Genomic DNA, 23,780 nt, shown 5'->3' on the forward strand with positions numbered 1-23,780 from the left:
CCCTTGTCGGGCATCTCACTCCAGTGTGCCCGACAGCTCTGGGGACCGCGGGGAAAGCGGGGCCACCCCAAGGGCCTGCCCACATCCCGAGAGCAGCTCCCCACTGATGACGGGGCGGACTCGGGGCCCGGGCGCTGCCCCAGCCTCTTCTTTCTCACCAACTTGGCTCTGGCTGGGCCGCAGGCCCCGGGCAACCACCCCCTCTGCAAACACAGCCTGCCTGGCAGCACCGCACGGCCCCAGCCCCACAGGCCCCAGCCCAGGACCCACCGCCAGGCGCCCGAAGGCTGCAGGCCCGGCCGCCCCCCGTTGCACCTCTGGGCGAAGTAGATCTGGGCTGGGGACGGAGCATTCCTTGCACACAAAGGAAGAGCGGCACAATCAACCACCCGTGGGGGCTCAGGAGGGCGTCACAGGCTGGCAAGGAGGCCAAAGACTGGGTATCAAGTGGCAAACCCTTTGGGGAAACCCCGGCCCCAGCAAGGAGCCCGTGGCAGGAGCGCGGCCGGGGCCAAGCTTGGGCCGCCTGAGCCTCCGGCTGTATCTGATCCTTTAAACAGACAAAGAACTCACATCCCGTCGGCAGATGCGGCTCCAGACTGGCAGGGGCAGCCAGGTGTCAGAGGGCGGCCGGGCGGGCAGGTGTGGGGCAGGCCACCTACAGGCTGGGATGCTGGGAGGTGGCATCCTGGTCGTCTCTGTGAAACGGGCCCAGGAGAGGATGCCGGGCGACTTCGGGATCTTGGCTTGGTTCCAACCCGCTGGTGCCCCAGGGCAAGGGACTTAACATCCGAACCACACAGGATGACCACAGGGACAGGTCATTCCAGGGACTGATGCAGACTGTTATGTAGAGAGCCTCACCTCCAGGCAAGGCCCAGGAAAGGGATCCCAGGAGGATCCGGGGCTTCAATTCATGAACTCGAAAAATATCTCTTTATAAGAGGATGAGTACATTCAAGGCCCAGAGGCAGATCATTGACTACATGGCGCAATGGAGACAGGCTTCTTAATAAGTGTCACTGGGGCAACCGAGTGGCCCTAAGATGAGGCAAAGAGCAAGCTGACCCCGCACCTGATCCCACGTACACAAGTCTGTTCAGGGTTGGTTGTCACCCAAATGTGGAAAGCAAAGCGATAAAACCTTCAGGGGAATCTAAGATGACATCTTCCTGAACTCCATAGAGGGAGGGTGGTCGTGACACGAGAGGACCTGGGTGCTGGCGGGTCAGTGCCCACACCTGGGGGATAGCCCTGCAGTCCTCCTGCAGCCACGCAGACACGCTTCCCTGCTCTTCACAGGGACACATCCTCTACACTGTCCACCTTTCAAATGGGCCTTTGCATTAAAGCAAATCCACAGTCAGGCCGGTTTTTTGTTTGTTTGTTTGTTTGTTTTAGGAAACGGCCACTTTAATGAGGGAGAAACGTCGGCTCAAAATGCTAAAAAACCATCCCCGGTTAACTCAACAAATCCACCTCAGAAGCTGGACACTGAGCCCAGGGCCTGGAAAGCCACCTTGCCATTGGACGTGACCTGCCCGTGTCAGGACCGGCCCCCCACCGCTCAGGAAGATTTGGAAGCCTGGGTCCAACAAGAGGCCACCCCAGCCGGCCAGCTGGCTGCCCCTGGGCGCCGGCCTCCAGGTCACTTGGCCCCCTTGGCACAGACCCACGGTCTTGGCGAGGCGCAGTCCAGGGCCACGAGCTTGCCCTCCTCCAGGCCTCCGCACTGGGGATCCGGCCGGTCCTCATCATCTTCCAGGAGTAGCTGGGGCGATACTGGGGCCCCGTCGATCCAGTGCCAGCCATGGTGGCCTCGCCAGGCTCCCACCCAGGAGTGCTTGCTGACTGGGTATCTGCTCAGGAAGTCCTGGGTGTGGTTCAGCAGCGGGAGGGTAGCATGGTGAGTTGAGCAGAAGACCTGGCTGGCCTCCCAGGCCTGAGCTTCGGTGGAGAGGTAGTAGCAGTGCTCCTCGGACCACATCCAGCCCTGGGGGTTTTAAATGGTAAAAAGAAATCAAATATAATAAATATTTAAATACAGCAAAGCAGAAATACTCCATCTATGGAGGAGCACAGACAGGGAAGTGACACACACGCAGTGACAAAGCGACATGGGTGTAGGTCTAACATCAGTGAGGCACACAGTGAGTCACTGCCTCCAGAGCCTTTTGTTTTTCATCAGCTAACTGTGCCCACGTTGTTCCCAAACTGTCTAGGATGCTCTACTCCCCAGGCCGTCCTGCTGCACTGTCCCTCCTTGCATCCTGCTTCACGTCTTCCTAGCCAGGTTACACCGTTTGGTCAGCGGGTATGTTCCTAACCACCCTCTGCTTCCGATACGGTCTCGCACACGGCTTTCTCCTCTTTCCTCCAATTTGCCCTTTGTGGGTCACCAGGTCGAGATACTGACCTAGGGACTTGGTTCTCGTCTTGTGGCCTTATCCTATCCTCCTACGCTTATATCCATTTTAAAATTGCAGATCAAGGGGTGCCTGGGTGGTGCAGTGTGTTAAGTATCTAAATCTTAGTTTGGGCTCAGGTCCTGAGCTAGAGCCCTGCATCAGGCTCCACTCTGAGACCGAGTCTGCTAAGGCTTCCCTCTCCCTCTGCCTCTCTCTCTCTCACTCTAGGTCTCAGTGCTTTGAAGATGTTGCTCCGTTGTCTTTTAGCTTATAATGCTTCAAACAAGAAATCTGCTCTCATCCTTACCACTGTCCCTCAGCACCTGTATAATACACCTTTTTTTCTCAGACTGCATTTATCACTTGTTTTAAGAAATTTGATGTGATCTAGGGCAGTCCGGGTGGCTCAGCTGTTTAGCACTGCCTGCAGCCCAGGGCGTGACCCTGGGGTCCCAGGATCGAGTCCCACCTCAGGCTCCCTGCATGGAGCCTGCTTCTCCCTCTGCCTGTGTCTCTGCCTCTCTCTCTCTCTCTCTCTCTCTCTGTGTGTCTCTAATAAATAAATAAAATCTTTAAAGAAAAAAAAAAAAGAAAGAAATTTGATGTGATTTGCCATGGTGTCATTTTCTTTGTGTTGCTTATGCTTGAGCTTTACTGGGATTCTCAGATCTGTGGGTTATAGGATTCATCAAATTTAGAAACTCTCAGCCATTCTTACTTTCATTATTTTTTTCTGCCCTTTCCCCCATTTTTTCCTTCAGAGATTCCAATTATACTCATCTTTGGCTACATCAAGTTGTCCCTCAGTTCACTGATACCCTGTTCATTTTTTAAAGTCCTTTTTCTATCTGTTCATTTTGGGCAGGTTATATTACCATGTCTTTAAGTTCATTAGTCTTTTCTTCTGCAGTGATAAATGTAATCTCTCCCATCTAGGGTATTTTTTACCTCAGACATTATAGTTTTCATCTCTATCTTTCTATGTTTAATCTATCATGTCTCTTCTAGCATGTTCAGTCCTTTCTCTGATATGTTGAACATACGGGATGGTGTTACAGGAACTCTGTTAATGTCCTTTACTACCAATTCTATCAGCTATATCATTCCTGAGTTAGTTTCAGTGAACTTCTTTTTTCCCTCATTATTGGACGTATCTTCCAGCCTCTGGACTTGCCTGGTAACACTGGAGGTCAGATGCTGTTAATTTTACCTTAGGAGGAAGATATTTGTGTGGATACAAAAATCTTTATTTCTAAGTCTTTGGAAAGTAATGTGGGCAGTGGCATGACTCGAAAGCACACTGACCGCCAAAAAAAAAAAAAAAAAAAAAAACAAAAACAAAAAAAAAAAGGTTAATATCTATCCAGGCCTTCTCAAGGCTGAGTTCAGTTTGATATCACTGAAATCTGGAGATTCTAATAGGATTATTTCCAATAGAGAGAGAAGATGAAGACAAAGACATGGGGTGAGAGAGCCCTAATGGGAAGATTGTCAAGAAGCATGGTCTATTTCTCATTTGTAGATACTTGGAGGATTTGTAGACCCCAACTTATGCAGATTTATACATTATTGTTATTACCAACTGTTATCCTCTAGAGGACATATGTTGGGACATGAGGGTCCTGAATCCTGAACGATCAAGGGAAGAGCCCTGGGCCTCCACTAAGCTAATATGGGCGTGCCATGGGAGAGTAACCTTCCAGAATGTCAGTTATCTCCCAGGGAAGCACAGAGAGTCTATCCTAACATTGGGAAATCTTTTTTGGAATATCTGTGATGACAAAATTTTGTGCTATGACTAAACCAGGTCTGCCTTGAAAGTATTCTTGAAAGTACTAACAAACAATTGGTTGTGCTTCAATATCTGCAGTGGTAGCTTAGAGATCTGGAAGAAAAATAGATGGTCCTGGTGCAAAGCAATTAGAGAAACTGACTCCACTGGAGCTTAGCCACAATGCTGATTTTAAGAGGATCAAATAAATCTGCACAGCTGTGGGCTTCTCTGGGGAGCTCTCTTTTGCCCAGATCCTCACTAGGTCATGTCTGACAATGAAGGACAAATGATGCATCATAAGGGTTTCCAATTCTACAGTGTCACCATTTATATAGAAAAAGGAGCTAAAGCTGTGCCAATAGACTTGTTTGTCTCTTTAGAATAGCCAAACTAATCTTCCTAGAACATCTTTTGGATCAGGTCACTCTCTCGTTCAAGATTTTAGAATGGCTCTTCTTACCAAATGAAGGCTAAGTCATTCTTCCTCACTGTCAAAGTCTTGAAGAAGAGGTCTCTGCCCTCCTCTGCCTTACTTTTTTTTCACTATTCTCCAAGACAAGGAACACAGAAAATTTTATTAAACCTACTATGCGCAAGGCACTATTTGACATTTACATACATGCTTTTATTTTGTCACCCTTATTTTACATTCAGATGAAGTTTCAAAGAGCCTGAATGACTAATCTAAAGTCACAGAGCCAGTGAGAAAAAGCCAGGAAGATATAAGCTAAGTTTGCTTGATTCCGAAGTTCAGGCTCCTTTAATCGTATCTCTTAGTCTGCGCACTGTACCTTTTTAATATATAAATAATAAATGAATACAGCTCATTATTAAATATTCAAGGAATATATTATTATGTAAGAAACATGTGAAAGTCCCCACTTATCCACATTCAACTCTCAAATGCCTCCCGCACAAACACTGCCAGCAATTTGCTGTGCATCTTTTGAGTTTTTACATCTATAAATATGTATGTGCAAGTAAGTACACATGGGATTTTTTTTTACATAAATAAAAAAGAAAAGTTCTCAAACTTACTTTTACCTGGTATCATTACATAGTGATACTTCCCTGAAGCATTTATAAACCTATCCCAATATTTATAACAGCTACATAGAACTTCATAATCTGGATGTTAACCTTACTGTACTGAGGGGCACTGAAGATTCTAAGCAGCTCTCAAAACGCTGGCTAAAGGTACACATATTTATTGCTATTGTCAACAGTATGCCAGCACTAGTTTATCTGTAGTCTGGTTTCATCTCACTGATTATTAGTGAGGAAGATTATCTTCTTAAATCTATCCATAATTTGCATTTCTGTTCTGTGAATTGCTTGTTGCTGAGTTTGACTCATCAGAATGGGGGGCTAGTTCCTTGTTATTTTCTTATTGGTTTGTAAATTACCCCTTCTATTATGGACATCGTTCTTTGTTACATGGGGTCCAAATATCTCCTCTTGGCTCCGGTCTCTTAACATTACTTATGTTGTCCTTGGTCGAGTGAATTTAAACTTGTAATTGTAAATTTTCAATGTGTTTAATATAAATTTGAAGTTTAAATTTCTATGTGTTCAAGTTTATTGCTCTTTTTTCTTTATAGCATATGAGTTTTGTGTCTTGCTTAGAAAAAATATCGTCTTTCTCTCTTCTTAACTACTACCTTTGGCCAGGATAATGATATACAAAATTCTTCATTTCCCCTCCCGAAATACTATATTTCATTATATCTGTTATTTCAGGACATTGAATTATTTTTTCCAAAAACAGGTGAGATAGAGTTCCAGAGCCTCTATTTCTAGGAACGGCAGATCATATAATTTAGACCAATCTTTACTGAGAATAACTGAAAAGCTAGAGGAAAAAGTAAAAAAACAAAACAAACAAACAAACAAACAAAAAACAGTCTTAAAAGCACCAAATAGCTAACTAATGCATGGAAGAGAATATAGCTTTCAAGTAATAGAGGAGGGGAAGTGGGATGATGAAACATGAGTTATTTTTCATTTTACATATTCTCAGAATTGATTTATTAATGTATTATTTAAGAGTTTTGCATCTTTGTTCAAAGGTGAGATTTACTTACAACTTCCCTTTTCCATGCCAGTTTTTTCTGGTTTGAGTGTAATAAGAATCATGCTTGCCTTGGTCCAATTTAGGAAGCCTTCCCTTTTTTTCTATCTTGGTAATAGTGTATAAAACAGAAATTATGTGTTTTTTTGAAAAGTTTGGCAGCTAAAATCTATGGAAAATCAGGAATTGGTTGCCTTTTATATATAGATATTTGGACATCTTCTCCATTTTTTCTATCATTTTTCCCCATTTTTTAATCCTTCCGTAGCCAATTTGGATACTGCTTTCCTATAAAATTTTCATTTCATATGGATTTTTTTATATATAGAACACTCTTGTAATTTGAAAATTTTATCCATAGTGGAATTATGTCTTCTCATATCTGCTTCATAATGTTAGGATCCAATTTATCAATGGAACATCTGATACCAAGTAGATGCTCATTTTGTTGAATACCTCTAACTCTAACAAAGTTTTAAAAATTTTCCTCCACAAGTTTTAAGATTTTCTATTTTGGGGTGTCTTACATTTCACCAAAATGCACAGAAGCAAGAGATTTTTCCCACTTATTCTTCTCAGCACTCAACCTGCTCACCATAGAATAAAAGATCCTTTCTACCCCCTTAGGTTATCTTTGATCCCATCCTCACCTTGTTCTTTATATCATCTCTGTTGGGATGGACATGGGAACTTTTAATCTATCCTTCATACTATTTAAATATTCTCTCATACTTCCCAAATCTTTGCTATTTTGAAACATTTTCTGGGAGAATCTTTACTCCCTCTCTCTACCTATGTGCATCATCTCTTATTTGTATGATCATATTTTAAAAAAATTTCCATGCTTCTTTCTGATAATAAAGTCTTGTTTTATATATATAATACCTTCTCTTAAATTTCTATAGATGTTGACCATACTTCAAGATATTCTTCTATTGGTTCTAATAACTTTTTCCTTATGGATTATTTCATCTTCTGTGTATCTTTACTCTTTGTATATAGTTTTCTTCAAAAGCTTTGTGATTATTGGTAGCATTCATCTTTCTGGTTGAGACCCTTGTTCATTTCTCTATGAAAGCTGCTCTTGTTTATCAGAGCCTATCTGGTTAGAGAGGAAGATGTGCTGATTGGTAGAGTATGTCATGGTTTCATTTGTTTTTCTAAGGCTAAATCCCTTTTCCTTCTCAGAGCTGAATAAATATCTAGACCAGTGGTTGGCAAACTTATTCTGTGAAAGGTCAGATAGTAAATATTTCAGTATTGTGAGCCACATGGACTCTGTCTCCACTCCATTCAACTCTGGTGGTGGCACAAAAGCAACTACAGACACTTATGTAAACTAGTGGGCATGACTGTATTCTAATAAAATTTTACTTACAAAAAATAGGTGGTCAGCCTATGAGTTTGCCAGCCCCTGACTTAAGCCATTACTTCAAAGATGGTGGTGATGGAACTTCCAATACCAAATTCTGATTGTGACAGGTGCTGAGCAATCATGGTAAGAAATTTTAGCTAAATTTTAACTACCAAAGCCCTAGCATGACTGGGCACTGTTTTGGGCTGTGTGATTCTATAATTTGACTCTACTCTTCCTCCCCATTCTGGGAGATAGTTAATACTCCCAAAAAAGTTTATTTTCTACTTAGGCAAAGTGAATCCTGTTATTTGAAACTTAAAGTCTAATTTATACATCCTCTTCCTTACATTATAGTAACTCCTCTAAATTTCTTTTCAATAACAGTTCATGTTTTCTTGCACTAGTGTAAATTACTTCTATCTTTATCATTGTTTTCTGTCACCTTTGCAATATACTCATTCTGTCACTGTGCTTCACTATTGCTCAGCCAGTTTGGGAGATGTTTTAAGCAGTGAGCGTTCATTCTCTCCAGCTATTGCCTGAGGATCTTGCTTTGACTCTTGTAGAATGTATTTCTCAGCCTCCTCCTTATGTGTAATGCTTAACTCATTCATATGTATATAACATTTCAGGTGCTCTTTTCTCACCTTGAAAGTACTACCTGTATACAAAACTGAGCTCAAGCATCACCACCTCCATGAGGCCAACTTAGACTTCCAACCTTCATCAATATATTTGTGCTTCAGAGGGGAAGATGGTGGCATAGTAGGGGGATCTTAGACTCAACTTCTACTATGAATACAACTAGAAACTATCATATCATCCTAAATATCCCGGAAATTGGCCTGAAAACTGGCAGAGCAAACTCCACAACTAAAGGTAGAGAAGAGGCCACATCAAAGAAGGTAGGAAGTATGGAGACATGTTTTTGAAGAGAAATAGATCATGACCCCTGCAGTGGGGAGGGAGCTGCAATCATGGTGAAGGACAAGAGACAGACCAGCACACAGAGGAACACATGTGGAAAACAAATATCCACAGCAACTGGCTTGGAAGACAAAAGGGACTGAATTTGGTGAGTTCTTGCAACCAGCAGACCTTGGCTTAGACAGGGCCCAGAGAGTATTAGGGCTGCTCGTGGGGAGAGGGCAGGGAAAATGGCACACAGACATATAGTGTGGAAAGTGTTCCAAAAAGCACCTGATACACACAGTGAGGAGGTTATTTGCTCATCTTGGAGCATCTCCCAGAGAGGCAGTGGTCATGGACAGGCACCTCTGGGAACAAAGGAACTGGCCAGTGCCATTTCCCTCACCTGCTTCTCAATATAAGCACAGGGCCACATGTGGTAACGAGTTCAGTGCCAGGACTCACTACCTAACTTGCTTACACCATCCCTGCCACCAGGCTTTGGTAGAACTACCTCTACCAGTCATACTCCCTCCACCCCAGCATGGCAAGCCCCCTCCCCTAGAACACTAGCCTGAAACCATACTCCTACCACATTGTCTGATGCAGGACTTTTTTGTTTTTGTTTTTAATTCAAGATGCAGTTCATTTGTTTGTTTATTTTTAAGTAAGCTTTGTCCAGTGTGGGGTTTGAACTCAAGATCCAAAGATCAAGAGTCATATGCTCCACCAACTAAGCCAGCCACCCTGATACAGGAGTTTTGCAGAGCCTTGGTTCTGGCAGTGGTGGTGACAGGTCCCATTTCACAAACAGACCAGAGCACGTGTAGTTAAAATGTACCACATTTAGTTAGGGACCAAACACTGCCCATAATAGGCAAAGTGAGCCTCTGCAGATGACTGGTCTGATGGATAAAGTGGCCAAGAGACAAAAGCAGACACATGTAGCACACACTGGAGGCACTCCTTGAAGTGCTGAGAAAGAGGGGATACTACATGGCAGGGCAGAAAAAGACCTCTTCTTCATTAGGCATTGCCCTCAAGAACGAGAGACATAGCTGGCTTTCCTAACACAGAAAAATGGGCACACAGACTCAGACAAAATGGGAAGACAGAGAAATTTATCCCGAAAGAAAGAACAGGACAAGACCATGGAGATCAAAGCAAAACAGAAATAAGTAACATGCCAGATGGAGTAGTTAAATCAATGATCATAAGAATACTCACTGAGCTTGAGAAAAGAATGGAAGACATCAGTGAGACCCTTAACACAGAGGTTAAAAAAAAATCAGAGATGAATAGTGCAATAAATAAGATTATAAACAAAATGAAGGGATGCCTGGGTGGCTCAGTGGTTGAGCATCTGCCTTTTGCCCAAGGTGTGATCCTGGGGTCCTGGGATCAAGTCCCACATCGGGCTCGCTGCATGGCGCCTGCTTCTCTCTCTGCCTGTGTCTCTGCCTCTCTCTCTCTCTCTCATGAATGAATAAATAAAATCTTAAAAAAATAATAAACAAAATTCAATGAACAGCCGACTGTAAGAAGCAAAGGAACAAATTAATGACCTAGAAGACAGAGTAATAGAAAGTAATCAAGCTGAACAAAAGAGAGATAAAAGAATTATGCAAAATGAGAACAGACTTAGGGAACTCAGTAATTCCATCAAATGTAATAACACTCATAGGAGTCCCAGAAGAAGAACAGAAAAGGAGGCAGAAAATTCATTTGAAGCAATAATAGCTGAAAACATCCCTAATATGGGGAAGAAAACTGATACCCAGATCCAGGAGGCACAGAGAATCTCCAACAAAATCAATAGAAGCAGATTCACACCAAGACATATTGTAACCCTATATTAAAAACCACTAAAAAATATGCAAAGAATAGAAAGAAAGAAATCCAAAAATATCACTAACAGAAACCAGCAAACCATGAAAGAGAGAAAGATCAGAGAAAATCTTCAGAAAAAAAACCGCAAAACAATAAAATGGCAATAAATACACATCTAGCAATAATTACTTTGAGTGTAAATGTACTAAGTGCTCCAGTCAAAATATATAGAGTGACAAAGTAGATTAAAAAACAAAGCCCATTTATATGCTGCCTACAAGAGACTCATTATCTACCTAAAGACACCTGCAGATTGAAAGTGAGCAGATGGAGAAACACCTATCATGTGAATGAATGTCAAAAGAAAGCCAAAGTAGCAATACTTACATACGACAAAATAGACTTTAAAACAATACCGTAACAAGAGACAAAGAAGGACACTATATAATAATAAAGGGGCCGATCTAACAAGAAGATTTAACAACTGTAAATATTTATGCACCCAACACAGGAGAAATTAAATACATGAAACAGTTAATAATAAACATAAAGGAACTAATCAATAATAATATAATAATAGTAGGGGACTTTAATCTCTCAGTTGCATCAATGGACAGATTATCTAAACAGAAAATCAACAAGGAAATACTGGCTATGAAAGACACAGTGGACCGAATGGATTTAACAGATATATTCAGAACATTCCATTGTATAACAGCAGAATACACGCTCTTTTCTAAGTATATATGGAATATTCTCCAGAATAGATCACGTATGAGGCCACAAAACAAACCTCCACAAATTCAATATTGAAGTCATAACATGCATCTTTTCTTACTACAATGCTATGAAGCCAGAAGTCAAACACAAGAAATAAACTAGAAAGACCACAAATACATGGACACTAAATAACATGCTACTAAACAATGAATGGGTCAATGAGGAAATCAAAAAAAAGAAATTAAAAAGTACATGGGAACAAATGAAAAGGTAAACACCATGTTCCAAATCCTCTGGGATGCAGAAAAAATGTTTCTAAGGGGAAAGTTTATAACAACAGACCTACCTCAAGAATCAAGAAAAAATCTAAAATAAACAACTAAATCTTATACCTAAAGGAGCTATAAAAGGAACATAGCCTAAAAACAGAAGAAAATAAACAGTAAAGATCAGAGCAGAAATAAATGATATAAAAACAAACAAATGAACAAACGAAAGATCAGTGAAACCAGGAACTGGTTCTTTGAAAAAATGAGTACAATTAGTAAGCCTCTTACCAGACTTATCAAGAAATGAAAAAAAGAGAAAGGACTCAAATAAATAAAATCATAAATGAGAGAGGAGGAATAATGACCAAGAACACAGAAATTCAAATTATAAGATAATATTATGAAAAACTCTTATGTCAATAAATTGGACAACCTAGAAGAAATGGATGAATACCTAGAAACATATAAACTACCAAAGCTGAAACAGGAAGAACCAGAAAATTTTGACAGACTGATAATATACCAATAATGAAGCAGCAGAAAGAGAAATTATGAAAACAATCCCATTTACAACTGCACCAAAAATGATGAGATATTTAGGAATAAACCTAACCAAAGAGGAAACTGAAGGTGACACAAAAACCTGGAAAGACATTCCATGCTCCTGGATTGGAAGAACAAATATTGTTAAAATGTCTATACTACCCAAAGCAATCTACACATTTAATGCAATTCCTATCAAAATGCCAACATTTTTCACAGACCTGCAACAATTTTAAAATTTGTATGAAAACACAAAAAACCCTATACAGTCAAAGTGATCTTGATAAATAAAGGCGAAGCTGGAGACATTACAATTCCCGACTTCAAGTTCTATTACAGAGCAGTAGTGATCAAGATAGGATGGTACTGGCACAAAAATAGACACAAAGATCAATAGAACAGAATCGAAAGCTCAGAAATAAACCCACAAGTGTATGGTCAATTAATTTTCGACAAAGCAGGAAAGGAAATCCAGTGGGAAAAAGACCATGTGTTCAACAAATGGCGTTGGGAAAACAGGACAGCTACATGCAGAAGAATGAAACTGGACCACAATCATACTCCATACACAAAAATAAATTCAAAATGAATTAAAGACCTAAATTTGAGAACTGAAACCATAAAAATCCTAGAAGACAACATAGTAACCTCGTAGACATCAGCCACAGCAACTTTTTTCTAGATGTATCTCCTGAGGCAAAGGAAACAAAAGCAAAAACAAACTATTGAAGGAAACAATCAACAAAACTAAATGACAACCTTTGGAATGGGAGAAAATATTTACACATGACATATCTGATGAAGGGTTAATATCTAAAATATATAGAGAATTTACAAAACTCAACACCTAAAAACCAAATAATGAAGTGCAAATATGTGCAGAAGACATGAACAGACATTTCCCCAAAGAAGACATCCAGATGACCAACAGACCCATGAAAAGATGCTCAACATCACTTACCATCAGGGAAATGAAAATCAAAACCACAATGTGGTACCACCTCACACCTGTCAGAATGGCTAAAATCAACACAAGAAACAGGTGTTGGTGAGGATGTGGTGAAAGGGGAGCCCTCTTACACTGCTGGTGGGAATGCGAGCTGGTGCAGCCATTCTGGAGAACAGTGTGGAGGGTCCTCAGAAGACCAAAAATAGAGCTACCCTACAATCCAGTGATCACACTACTGGTATTTACCCAAAGGATTCAAAAAGATACACACATCCCTGTGTTTACAGCAGCATTATTTACAACAGTCAAATTATAGAAACAGCCCAAGTGTTCATCGATTGATGAATGGATAAAAAGTACACATACACATGCAATGAAATATTATTTGGCCATAAAAAAGAATGACATCTTACCATTTGCAACAACATGGATGGAGCTAGAGAGTATAACACTAAGCAAAGAGAAAAATACTACATGATTTCACTTCTATGTGGAATTTAAGAAACAAAACTAATGAGCAAACAGTAAAAAGAAACAGAGAGACAGAAACCAAGGAACAGATTCTTAATTATAGAGAACTGATGGTGAACAGAGTCGGAAGTAGGGGGGGGGGAAATGGGTTAAGTAGGTGATGAGGATTAAGGAGTCATCTGTGATGAGCACAAAGTGATGTACAGAGTTATCCAATCACTATGTTGTACACCTGAAACTAATACAAACTGTTAACAGGAATTAAAATTATATATATATATACACACACATATACATATATGTATATATACATATATGTATGTATATATATATCCGTGCTCTAAGTTCTCAATGTGAATATTATATTAACTGGTCCTGAATTAACTTGTTTAGGGTAGTTTTATAATGATAAGATCTAACATTTATCAAGTTATTTCTATGGCCTAGACATTGTTCAAAATACTTCCAAGTATTAATTCATTTAACCTCCACACTCCCTGAGGTGGACACCACTATCATCCTAGTTTTACAGATGGGATAACCAAGGCACAGCATGGATTAAGAAAACTGTCCATGGTCTTACGGTAAGTAGCACAATCAAGATTCAAATCCAGAGTCTGGCCAGAGCTTTGGCTTTATTCTTTATACTGTACTATCTGCTACATGTTATTTTGTTTCCCCCGTTAATTGTAAATCTTCATGCTTTTTCCTAGGAGCCTAATAAGGGGAATGGATCAGAAGGGATATAATTTGGTTCTCAAAGAGTAATTACCATGTGATAGCCATGTAGTTACTGTGATATAATTTCAAAGTTACTCTGATCCACCTGGTTCCTTTAAGTTTAAGAATAGTAGCCACCATCCTTCTGGAAGTCCCAAGACATTCTTATGTGTTATATGGCATACCTATTAGGAATAGCCCATGTTGGATGTGTAGGCATCTAGTAGTTATCACAGGTGGCCCTTGGTCCCAGGTGAAAGACACACAGTTTACCTCTGACAACTCCATATTCTAAGCACTTAGTGGTCTTTGATGGAGATCATGAGGGCGAGGTTACAATACTTGATGGGTTACCCTTTTTCTGTTCACTTTCAAAAAAAAAAGAAAACAAAACTATGAGTCACTTACAGCTATCTCGAGAATACAGTATGCATTTTTATCTCTTTAAACTTGTCACTTAAATGTGCAAAAAACAACACACAGTGTTTAATAAATATTGACAGAATTTAAAAGAATCTCCCTTTACCTTTTACCTCAACAGCCATAAGAAGATGGCTGCCAGATGGCTTGAAGAACTAGCAAAAAGCCAGGTGTGGCAAGGTGACAGCTGTGAACCAGAGGGTTTTGGTTCCTGGGATTACTCTGTAACAGGCTTCATCTCCAAGCAAACAAAAGCAGGCAGAGGGATTTCTGTCAGGAAACATGATTGCTCCCATTGGCAGCATGTAAGGTTGTTTGACACCTTGTGAATCATAAATACTAGAGACAAAGGCCCAGATCTTCTTTGCCTTGCTTGGGGGAATGACTGAATCCTTTGTTGTCACATATTACTAGGCCGCGTTTTTTGGCAAGTTGAGATGTGTGTGCAGGGGAAACATGGAGTCGAGGTGATGGGGAAAGAAAGTACGGAAGGGGTGGAAGGGTCAAGATCTCCAACAGATTTGTCTCATCTCTTTCTAAAACATATTTTAAATTTCCAAATTTGCTAGAGGCACATTCGTAAATATTTCACTTTTAAGCCGTCATGACACTTCCCTTTTAATTTCTCTCCTTTAGAGGATAAATCTTGCCTTTTCTGGCTACATATTTATTGCTCTTTCTAGTCATTTCTGTCTCCATTGATTTCTCATTGCTTTCTCTTAGGGAAAGGACATGGTGACAGAGGTATACGTTTAATAGCAGGGAGTCAACATTGACATTTCTAGGCTTGGAGATGGAGGAAGACTGGTCATCCGGTCATACTCAGTCACCAGACAGGTACAGACCTCAACAAGAGCACCAGGCCCCAAAACCTGAAACCTTGACGGTATGACTCTGAGCACGAGCTTCTAGCAAACACAATTTTGGAATTATCTCCCACACTTGTGGGGAAAAATCCACCTCTTTGACCCGGCTTGAGAGGAGACAGACAGACACACACACACGCATCAATGAGCCCGACCTCATTGTAACCCGTAGAGGTGAAATGTTTGCATTGTTTTCAAGGTGGAGAATTGCTGTTCATCTTGAACTCTGAGGGAAAGGAGAAACAGGGAACCATTGGGAACATAAAACAACATGTTGAACTTTGAAATTAAAACAGGAAAATTCATGCCTGACTTGCCCTCTGAAAGCAGCTTTCATAGTCCCTTGAAGAAAACAAAGGAATCTGTGAAAGGTTCATTCTACACATTTGTTCCCGGTGTCCTCTGTAACTTGGGGTCTGGCTTTGTAGAAGCTCCCTCAAGAAAGAGGGTCTGGATTTTAAAAGGTTTGAAATACCACGTTTTGCTTTTCCCATCCTTCCTGTCCCTGTTGCTTATGTTCTTTCATTCCAAGACCTATAGCAATGCTCACTACTACCTCATGCATGTTCTCATAACTAAGAAACGCTACATCGACTCCTGGCATGTCTGTCAGTCCGAGGAGCTTCTCAAACCATTGCCATTGGCACAATGTGGTGGAGAGAACACTGTGAGTCTGAGACCTCGGATGCATTTTAGCCCTACCGGAGGCCACTTATGAATAAATCAAGTAATTGTTCTTTTCCTCAGCTTCCTTTAAAGGGGGCGGGGGAGACTGTTGTGCCCAAGATTGTGAATCTGAGAAACCGCCAAGGAGCCGACACCGATGCAATCACACGAGGGTTCACACGAGGGTTTATTTACAAGCTCGAGCCTGGGTCCAAGTATACCCGACGCAGCGGAGCAGGGACTTGGACCCCGAGACTAAGAGGCTTAGCAACTTTATAGGGGCCCAGTGGCCAATAGGATACGCAGAAAGTTGCAAGTCATGCTGGTCTGCTGAGCCGGATTTCCGATTAGGGTGTGTCCTGGTCTTTGATTAGGGCGGGCCAGTGCCCTAAGTAATAAGCAGGTCAGTGCAAGGTGCAGCCCAAAATAGAGTCAGTCCTGCTCTGTTTGTCCAGGGGTAGGGGATTTTGTTCAATTTCCTGGGTCCCGCAGAGACTTCACCAGACAATATAAAGTCCCTTCTAAATGATGTAATCCCAGGGTTCAAGCTTTTCTATGCTTAAATTGTGTGACATTCGCCCGAATATAAACTATGAGTGCTAAGGTCTTAGTCTATTTTGTTCCCTACTATGTCCCCAGAACCCAGAACAGTGCCTGACCTTCAATAACCACGTATTGAGGGATGGATGGATGGATGACTGAATAAATAGAGGGCATGTAACAGAAAGAGCTGTGATCCAAGCGGAATTATTATGTGGAGCCCAAATGAAGAAATGAGTAAGAGTCTAAGGTGGACAAGAAAAAACCCCATCAACTTCAGAGGCCGGATGAGCACCAGAGTCAAGCTGGCAGGCGTGTAAAGTGATGTGTATAAATACGGAAAACTACCGAGAGAAAACCCAGATTAACCCAATTTACGAAGTATATGACAGAGACGTGAGGGTCAAAGTGAACTGTACTCAACCAAGAAAGCAGTACGTGATGTTACTACAAAAGCAATCTTTTTGTAATTGCTGGCATTGGTCGGATTCTTTTTAGGGTGAAGGATCTTGATTTCCATATTTTAAATGAAGGAGGAGCCTATAAAGGACGAGAAAATTAGGCAAAACAAGAAATTACTTAAAGGAAAGAAAATAAGCTAAAGAATTCAGTATTGAATTCTTATTTGGAGGAAACTAAGGGATGATGCTTTTAGTGTTACTTTCAAATACAGAAAATGAGTTGATTCGTGATATAGAAAAACTTTCCAATTAGGAAAAGAACTTAAAAAAAAAAAAACATTTGCATCTAGGGAGGAGGCTGACATCTCTTGCCCTGTGCACATGGTATTGGCAAAAGTGGATGTTTGTGTGGAAAACAGCCTGGTAGTTCCTCAAACAGTTAAACGAAGTAACAGGAAAATTCAAATATCTATCACCTGATGAGCCGATACACAGGTGGTTTATCTATGCAACAGAACGTGGTCGTCCATCAATGAAGAGAAAGTACTGATACGAGCTATGGATCAACCTTGAAAACATTATTTAAACTGAAAAAAGCCAGTCACAGAAGATCACATATGTTATGACATTTTAAAGAAATCAATGAAAATGCAAAGTGGGTTGGTAGGTGCATAGGTCTGGGGTGGGGGGGTGGGGGGGGAGGATAGTGACTGCTAATGGGTCCGTGATTTCTTTTTGGAGTGATAAAAGATCTAAAATTAGATCAGTGACAGTTGCACAATGCTGTGAATAAACTAAAACCCCTGACCTCTACACTTTAGGTAAATTTTGTGGAACGGAAGTTACGTTTCACGACAAAGCTGTTTCGGCGCTTTCAGAGCAGCCGTCCGTCTGGCTGAGAGGGTCAGGGCAGGCAGGCTGGGGCAGAGAACGGCTCTGCGGTGCTGTTGTTCCAGGCCGGGGACCCATAAAAGCATCAGACTTAGGTGTGATCCGGATGAACCAGACTGGGTGTTTGGAAAGGTCACAAAGAGGGCAGCCCCGTGGCCCAGCAGTTTAGCGCCGCCTTCGGCCCAGGATGTGACCCCAGGGTCCCGGGATCGAGTCCCGTATCAGGCTCCCTGCGTGGGGCCCGCTTCTCCCTCTGCTTGCGTCTCTGCCTCTCTGTGTCTGTGTCTCATGAATAAATAAAAATTTTTTTTAAATCTTTTAAAAAAAGGGGATCCCTGGGTGGCGCAGTGGTTTGGCGCCTGCCTTTGGCCCAGGGCACAATCCTGGAGACCCGGGATCGAGTCCCACGTTGGGCTCCTGGTGCATGGAGCCTGCTTCTCTCTCTGCCTGTGTCTCTGCCTCTCTATCATAAATAAATAAAAATTAAAAAAAAATTTGGATTTAAAAAAAAAAATCTTTAAAAAAAAATAAAAGGTCACAAAGACATGTTCCTCAAGGTCAGAGGGCAGATGCTGACCACACCCGGCACACAGACGCTCCTGGAAACCAGGTACGACTCAGCTCTTAGGGCCCAGAAACGCAAGGTCCGATAGGTGGAGTTGGAGCCGCAGGCCGTGTGCCCTGCGGGTCGCCTTGCTCCCACCTCCCTGCCCTCTCCCTTCCCCCAGCCCCGCGATCCCCACACGCGGAACTCAGTGTGAACTTTGAAAATGTACGGGACGTGCTGCTGCTGGTGCACCACCTGGCCCGACTCCCAGCCCCTGGAGCCCGAGCTCCCAGGCATCCAGGGCTCCTGCCTGCCAGCTCCCCATGCACCCCACCTTGTCACCAACATGAAGGAGCACAGGGGTAGACATGGGCCCGGGCGCCCTGCCGTGGAGGTGGCCGTGACCGGTGGAGGTGGCTGTGGAGGTGGAGGTGGCCATGGAGGTGGAGGTGGCCATGGAGGTGGAGGTGGCCGTGGCAGGTGGCTCCCCCCAGAGCCCTCGGGCGCAGGGTCCCTGCAGATGGGCGGGTGTAGGCCCAGCCCGGCCTTCCCCCCGGGGCTGCTCCCCCCCTTGGAGTGGATGCCCAGGAACCTGGCCACAGCTGGGCTCTCCCGACGCCCTCCCCTGGGGGACGCGCACCTGCCCACCCCCCAGCCCCAGACTGCGGGCCACCTGCCTCTCCTCCGCTGTGGTTTCCAGCTTCCACCCAGGCCCATGACCCCTGCCCTCTGTGGCCCTCCTTTTCCCACGGCCCTGCCCGAGGACACGCCACTGGCCACAGTCCCCAGCGCATCGCAGCCCAGGGGCACTGAGTCGCCTTGCTCCGGGGCCCAGGCCAGGTGACAGGTCACCCCCTTCCACGGTCTCAGGGGAAATGGTGCTCCTGAGGCAACAGGCACCGGCTCTGCCATGGGCAGGCCCCACTCCAGGTCGCACTGTGAGTCCCCAAGTCCCTGCAAAGTCCCTCCCGTCTGGGAGCTCACATTTATTAGTGGAGGCGACACAAAAGGACGACGCGGATGGGAAGCCACAGGGTGGCCAGTGGTGTGGCGACAAAGAAACCTTAAGTAGAAGGAGGGGAGAGGCTTAGGGAGGAGGCCTGGTCCCCGGGGGTGTGGGAAAGCCCGGGGGCGGTGCTGTGGCGACCCGGGAGGGAGCCCTGGGCAGGAGCCATGGCGGGTGGGGGGGGCAGCATGCAGTCGGGGCGCCCAGGGGCGCAGGGAGGCCAGGCCTGCAGACGGGCAGGGGCAGCGAGGGCACAGCCACCAGGGGGTGGGGGGCCTTCGACTTCTACTCCAAGTGAGATGCGGGGCCCCCGGGGGCTGAGCCGAGGGCTCCTCCGAATTTTCCAAGCATTGCACTCCAGCTACTTCATCGACAGTAAGGGGGAAACGGCGAAGGAGGGATGGAGGGGGGGGGCACCACAGAGGGGACAGAGAGGACAGCGAGGCCGGGCGGGGCATTGAGAGGCCGCCAGCCTCCGGAGCTGTCCGAGCCAGAGAAGAAGGATTCCCTGTTAACTGGGGGATGAGCCGTAAGGTGGCCCCGGGACCTCTGCCCTGAGCTCCGTGGCCCGAACCCCCCAGGCCTGCGGGGAGCCAATGCTGGCGCTGAGGGGAGCGGCAGACATCGGGAGTCCGGCTCGGGCCCTGTGAACCTCGAGGTGCTTTTCAGATCCTTATGCGGCGATGCCCAGTGGGCACTCGGAGTTTGTGAGCACGGAGGCCCAAGAGGTTGGGCTAAGCAGGTGCTCTGGAGAGCCAGCAGCATGATGATGGCTCCGATGGGACCAGAGGGGGTCACCAAGGACTGAGCGCAGACGACATCCTGCAGGTGCGCAAGGGCCCTGAGGATGTTTCAGTGTCTACAGAGAGCAAAAGCCCTTAGCTCCCCAGGCTGCTCCCAGGCTGGCTGTGACCCAGCCCGACCCCGCTGTTCCAACACCCAGCCTTTCCTGCTGCCCACCCTCCGCACCAGCCATTACTTTCATCCTCTCCCCCGAGACCCAGGCGCACCTGCACATTTTTTATTACAAGCCTTAACCAGTACCGACCTTAAAAGATCCAATTCAAATCCTACCTTTATTTATTCATTCGCTCCCCACCCCAAATATTTTTTGAAAATATACAGTGTCGGGTGCCAAAAATGTAGCAATGACCGAAGAAACCACCTTCTAGAAAGCCTTTCCTGACCCCTTGCCTAACTGCCCTTTCCTTGATCTTCTACAGCAAACAAACCCAGATGTTTTCATTGGCACTGACTATGGGCTGAGCTCCACGGTAGGCACCGGGACAAAATCAGAAATAAGAAATGGTCACAGGCTATTGGGAAAGCAAGCATGAGAACATGAGATCCAAAATAAGCATGTCCCTTGCACAGTAATAACAGAATAATAATAATAATGCAGAATAACGCCCTCCTGCCCTCCACCAAAGATACGCACATTCTAATGCCCAGAACCTGTACGTGACTTCACAGGCAGAAGGGGAATGAAGATTGCAGGTGAAATTAAGGTTACTCATCCGCTGGCCTTGAAATAGGGACATTCTCTTGGGCCCACAGTGACGGCCAGGGTGTAAAAGCAGGAGATGGAGGCAGAGAAGAGTCCAAGAAAGATACGCGGCTCTGGAAATTGCCTTGTGGGCTTTGAAGATGGAGAAGGGAACCCTTCGCCACCAAAGGGAAGTGATCTCCAGAAACTGGAAAACACAAGGGGATAGGTTCTCGCCTGAAGTGTCTAGAAGGGAATGCAGCCCCGTCAGTATCTTGATTTTAGTGCCATGAGTCCTGTGTCAAACCTCTGAACTGCAGACTCTTAACACTTGACTCTATAAAGTCATCCTGTTTTCCACCATTAAGTCTGTGGTGACCCGTCATGGGAGCAACAGGAAGCTAAGAGAGCACCCCACGGTCAGTAAGGCTTTCAAAGGTGTGCGGCATCTCCCCCCATATAAACTGCAAATTTCCAAGATCAGAGACCATGAAAACACCTTTTTTTAAAAAAATATTTTATTTATTTATTAGAGACCCAGAGAGAGAGGCAGAGGGAGAAGCAGGCTCCATGCAGGGAGCCCGACGTGGGACTCAATCCCGGGTCTCCAGGATCACGCCCTGGGCTGAAGGAGGCACTAAACTGCTGAGCCACCCACCCGGGCTGCCCAGAAACACCTTTTAACCGCACCCCCCCCCCCAAATAATGCTCATATTAGTCAGGGTTTTTGGTTGCAAGTAACAGAAAACTTAGCAAATAGTTTTCTTAAGCCAGAAAACTGGCTCAACACGCGGGAAGCTGAGAGTCCCTTAGCGTTGGGCACAGCAGAGAGGAGGTGCTAGTTGCGGGGTCAGGGCCACCCCTTCTGTGCCCTCCCCTCTGCCCACTTCACTGCAGGTGGGCTGCTACCGCGGCCGGCAAAGGCTTCTGACTGCAGCTCCGGCCTGCAGTCCCGAGGCCCAGCAATTCCTAAGGGAAGGGGCTACCTCTCCGCTTAGTCCCAGAGACTGACGCTCCTTGGATTTACACCTGTTGTCTGTCTGGCCCTGATCTGATCACAGCGGCCAAGAGACAACCTGTCTCCTTGCCAGCCCCGAGCCACGCACCCCTTCCCATAGCAGGAGCAGGTCAGAACTAAAGCCAAGGTGCAGAGAGGACAAGCGAGGGCCCACAGGGAGCCCCCATCCCTCCGATGCCAGAGCGGCGAACAGATGCCAGAGGCAGATCAGGGAACAAAAAGGGCCATGAGGTCAGATTTTGGCTCACGTTCCATCTCGTCCTTTGCTAACAGGGCAGCCGTCAGCAGATCCCACAGCCTCGTAGAACCTCGGTTTCCCCCGAGCATAGCCGCGCAGCAGTGCACCTGCTTCCCTGAGTGGCTGGGAGACCTAGTCGTCTGCATGGACCGCCCCGCGGGGTGTGGGCTGCACAGGGTGCTCGGGCCCAGGCCCCCCAGGGCGGCGAGGGGGGCTGTTCAGCGGAGATCTTGGCCATTCCAGAGGCCCTCACGCTCCTCTCACTCAGGGGGAGGGCTCTTCAGTCACTTGTTCAGAGGCAGCGACTCCCAGAGCTTCCTCAAGATACGTCCCCCACAGAATAGCCCTGCTAGGGCCGAGTGTGCACTGGAAGGAGAACACTAGGGCCAGTGTGTACACAGAACTGCTTTCACTTCCTGCCAACTGAAAACATTCCAGTGCCCTGAAGAGGGGTGATGCTGTGGGCTCCGAGGAGGAGCAAGCCAAACTCAAGGGTGGCTATACAATTCACTAAATGTTTAGCCAATCAGTAGCAAAGCTGGGAGGGGGTATTTAGAACTAAAAGGAACCAAATTGGGGTGGTTCTCAAAGTTAATCAAACTAAGAAAAAAAAAAATCCACCTGGCATTGTACCCAGAGCTAACCCCCTCCCCGTGTCCCCTAGTGCTTCAAGCTACCACTACCCACAGTGAGAGCTGAGGCCGGGTTGGCAGCCCTGCATAGGATTCCAGCCCCTGCTAGTTCATTTCTATGAAGACTCACTGAAGAGGGACCACGAAGAAGAGGGAGGCTCCGAGTCCTGAAGACACAACACTAGTCTCTCGTTTCCTCGGCTCTTTTGGGTCTGGCTTTATTTTATACACTGGCTTAGATGCCCTCACCGCCGGGCCTCCACCATTCCTGGTAGCTATGTATTGTCCTCTGGGCGCTGATGGAGAGAGTTTTCCTCATCCCCCCATTGCAGCCTGAAGATAAAAAAACTTCTAAAAATTCCATTCCGCTAGAATCCAAGTGGAAAATCACATTGTAGTCCTGTTTCCAAGCCAATAAAGATGAACAATCCAATAGCAGGGAGGGTAAGAGAAGAAAGGGGAGACTTTGGGAGACAATGAACAGAGGGAAAAAGAAAAGAAAACCCTAAAGCTATCTTCAAATGTCAGGGGACACAATGAAATTGAGTTGCCCGGATGCACTGAATGAAAATGTTACGTAGTCGTTCCCCAACATCTTTTTAGCAGAAATGAAAGGCTGCAGGTTGGCCTACCCAAACGAGGTGTGTCCCATTCGCAGGTCTACTTTTAAATAAAAAAACAACCAAATCTCTGAAGACATCATTAAACCGCCCTAACCCTGCTTCCAAAAGAAAATGCCAAGTAGCTAAATGATATGGATAGAAAGCTGTGGGTCGCCAACAAGGAAAGGCTGCAGAGTGAACGGCATCCGTGGCGTGCGGGGGGCTTAAAGGGGAGACCAGCAAGACGGCTGGTTTTGCTCTTAGGAGAGGAGCGCCCAGTTCACTTACTGTGCCAGCCTTCATTTTCTGCGTTTTCCTCCTGAGGCAGCAGGACGATGTGTGACGTCTTACTTTGCATACTTAGCTTCACAGAAGGAAAGCAGGATGGTGTACCATGGGGGCGGGGGGGGGGCTTGATAGTAGTCTATATATTTTTCCATTTTAAT

The 23,780-nt window shown here is 45.0% G+C and overlaps 1 long non-coding RNA gene across 2 annotated transcripts in view; it reads right to left on the bottom strand.

Moving 5' to 3' along the window:
• Positions 1 to 1,978: 1,978 nt before the first annotated feature.
• LOC144291795 (uncharacterized) overlaps positions 1,979 to 23,780 on the bottom strand; it is a 71,277-nt gene continuing 49,475 nt past the window's right edge. For both annotated transcript variants that reach the window (XR_013359348.1, XR_013359352.1), the window contains one exon: positions 1,979 to 1,993. This is a non-coding gene — a long non-coding RNA (uncharacterized LOC144291795). The remainder of the gene's footprint in view (positions 1,994 to 23,780) is intronic.

This window comes from Canis aureus, chromosome 2 (assembly GCF_053574225.1).
Source record: "Canis aureus isolate CA01 chromosome 2, VMU_Caureus_v.1.0, whole genome shotgun sequence".
Taxonomy (NCBI): Eukaryota; Metazoa; Chordata; class Mammalia; order Carnivora; family Canidae; genus Canis; species Canis aureus.